Genomic DNA, 3,429 nt, shown 5'->3' with positions numbered 1-3,429 from the left:
TCACCTCAACTTTGTGTTTTCACTGCTACTTACTGGGTGTAGTTATAAATAAGTTGTTGACTTGACCAGTTTGCAGAGATCAAGCCGATGGTGCTGTGTGTTTTTTTTGGACTCTAATCAAACCCCCCTGCATTAATCCCCCCCCCCCCACTAATCCCCCCCCCCACACACACTTCATCTCTCCTGATCCTCCAGCTTTTACGAACGCTCTCTGGTCTCTGGCCGCTCTCCTTTATCTGCAGTTTGTGTTTAATCTCTCTGGTTGATCAGTAAACACGCGCTGAGAGACAGAAAGGGCTGATTTTACAGGAATCCTCCTGGACCATAATTCTAAGATATCTCCAGCATAGCTGCAGTCACGAGGTCGTACTTCACCTCCTCAACCCTGAAGGGAGACGGAGGAGAATCATTACGACAAAATAATGGCATGAACCAAAACCCTAATGCTAACCCAGAGAATTTGAAAATAAAATTAGACCTAAAGAGTCGTGCTTTTTATGCCAAGTCACTACGTTAAAAGATTTGGTCAATGATGCATGAGACCACCCAGAACATTAGATGTAATCTGCAGCTTCAGACATACAGTACAGTATATGTGGGTTTGAAAACTCTGCCTGTGTAGAGCAGGTCAGTGGAGGTGAAAGTAAATGATCGTATTCCGTTTGTGGAAATGAATTTTATGAGACATTTAATTTTTTGTTACAAAAGTGGAGATTAATAGTCATACCAAAGAAGTGACTTTTACTGGAATACAAAAAAAAAATCATAAAATTGTCTGCAGTGATGATGATTTTTGTCTGAGTAACACATTTCTTTCTTGCACGTGTTCTAATAAAACAATACACTGAGACTCTTCCAAACAGACTACGACTCCAGCAAAGTTGGTGTCATCTTATGGACAAAGGAACTTAAATTACATCAGTAATACAACCCAGTGATTCCCATTTTTTTCTGCAGCACTCTGTTTTTTATGATTTACCTCATGTGAGATACTGTAAAGCCCTGAAAGCTGTCATTCTCATTAATCAACCAAAATAAAATTCCAAATCAGTGCAATTTTCCCCACTCTTCACTCTGCAAGGGGACCCCGCCCCCTACTTTGGGCACCACCATTCTATAGGGAAGCAGCATTTAAGAAGGTGCTGCAGACTTACAGGAAGTCATGTGATCGTTAATGTTTAAAGACGCCGGGGTGTGAAAAGGCATTGACTTTCGAGTAGTAAATGTAGACTGTAGTAAATGTAAACTGTAGTAAATGTAAACTGCAGTAAATGTAAACTGCAGTAAACTGAAGTTCAAGGTGAAACCTGACATCAGAGGACAGGGCGGAGGATGAGCCGAGGAGCAGGCAGTGGGTTTGGGTTTGTGTTTGTGTGCGTCGGGGGAGTCGGTGGCAGCTGATAATTTGTGTGCTATTTTTAATCAGTGCACGGAGAGAGGAACAGGCCTGTGTCTGTGGTGCTGCACCGTGAGCCCACCAGAGAGCAGGAGGATTTACCGAGAGCACATGAGCTCAGTGCTGCTGTTTAAATCACACTCTGTGACTGGAGCGGTCTCTCTTAATGTCTTTACCATCACCTTTGTTCTCAGCTCTCCACGTCTTCCTGTGTGGAACACGGTCAGACACACGGCCCCGCAATTATTATTCACACTGATGATTCACACTAATTCCACGCTCAGGTTCACTCCTCAGTCAGTGAGCCGTTCGATTCTTCTTCTCTTGTCCTGCCGTCTGAAACTGGAAGAGTGTTTATTAAAATTATATTAGCGGGAAATAAAAACATGGTCTTGAATCATGACGATTGACGTCGTTTTTTTTGCCATAACTTACAGCAATAACAAGGACTGAGTTTTGGGAGGAGGGGGAAGGAAGGGGGGGGGATGAGAGGGGCCTTTGTGTGTGTGAGTCATTAGGGCGTTTGCAGAGATAGTGTACAAGGGCAGAGGGAGTACACTCTGAGAGACAAGGAGAGGGGGGAGAGAGAAAGGAGTAAATCTGCTCCGCAGCCTCGCCGGCTTCAGGTTTATAGGTGTGCGGAGCATGCAGTGTGTTTCCAGGGGTTTCCATGCTGTCACAAAGACCCCTGTGAGACCGGCTTATTTACCCTGCAGTAAAACCCGAGAGGGAGTATACCCAGCAGTAAAAGTGGAGAGAAAGTTCAGTGGAATTAGATTTAGGGGGCAGCCTCTGGCTCTGAGTTCTGACTGTGCCGTCAGGGAAAACCCACTCTGCTGCTCTGGTTCCGTTGTTCAGATTGAGTTATGCTGCGCTGCCAGTCAGAGCGGTAACTGTGGTCAATTACACACAAACACATCTCAGAAAATCCTCTGAAGATTACAGGACTTTCCTACGTTGTAAGATGTGTCACCTCTGGTCCAGGAGGTGAAAAATACTCGAGGAATGGATTTGTTTTTTTCCCCTTCATTTGTTCCAGATATTTCCAGCACCAGAAGAACCTGGTTTGTTGACCTGCCTACTGACCCTATGGCTACAAAAATACTTGTTTTGTTGTTTTGTTCACTGTCTTTGGGAGACTCTGGCCGGTCCACTTGTCTTTGGACCAGAAATGACTGAGAGCTTTTTCGGAGCCATTGTCCAGAATAGTTTTTATTTAAAGAGGTATTACATTATTCTCAGTTATTGGTTACATAGTGGCTGGTAGAGTGACAGGATATTAATTTAGCATAAATAAGCAGTTGTGCAATTAAGGGTTATTACATTTCACAATGCTATCGCATGAGCACTTGCTTTACTGTACAAGGTTCATTTTCACAGATGAACGCAAAAATGTGCTTTCGCTCGCTCTTTACAGAATACCCGGAGTCCACGATCTGATGGGAGCGAAGGAGGGGAACACCAACCAACAGGAAACCGACGACGCACCGGCGCCGAGTTAACGGATATTGCATACACAGTTCAGCGGTGCACGGCTGGGCGCCGCCATCCACCCTGCAGAGGTGCAGCACTGTAGAGGTCTCACCGACAGACTCCAGACGAGGGAGATGTTTGTTGGGTAAGAAGTTTGACATTCTGACCTCTCCACCTCATGGAGAGTATTGCTTTGTTACATTCCACATTTTCAAGTCATTCATTAAACAGTTCCAGGCTCAGATTTCTGTATTAGAAGAGTCCACATGCAAAAAAGAGCTGGTGTGTGTGTGTGTGTGTGTGTGTTTTGATAGCAGCGCTTACAAGCATTTACATCCAAAGCTGGAAGTTCAGTCCTGTTTCTAACATTTGTGACTTCTTCTTCTTCTTCTTCTCCTTCTTCTTTTTTACTTCACTTATATCTGAAGCTGCAAAATGAAATGTCTGTAAACCTCGGAATATTTTTTTGCATTTTTTCTTTTTTGTTTGGCCGTGATGTTTTGACAAAGCGATGGAAATACAGACAGAGGATGCAGTCACGTAACAAATTACACCTGAAA

The sequence above is a fragment of the Cynoglossus semilaevis genome, chromosome 12 (assembly GCF_000523025.1).
Source record: "Cynoglossus semilaevis isolate Cse_v1.0 chromosome 12, Cse_v1.0, whole genome shotgun sequence".
Lineage (NCBI taxonomy): Eukaryota > Metazoa > Chordata > Actinopteri > Pleuronectiformes > Cynoglossidae > Cynoglossus > Cynoglossus semilaevis.
The sequence above is the reverse complement of the archived record's forward strand: the minus strand, read 5'-3'. Positions refer to the sequence as shown.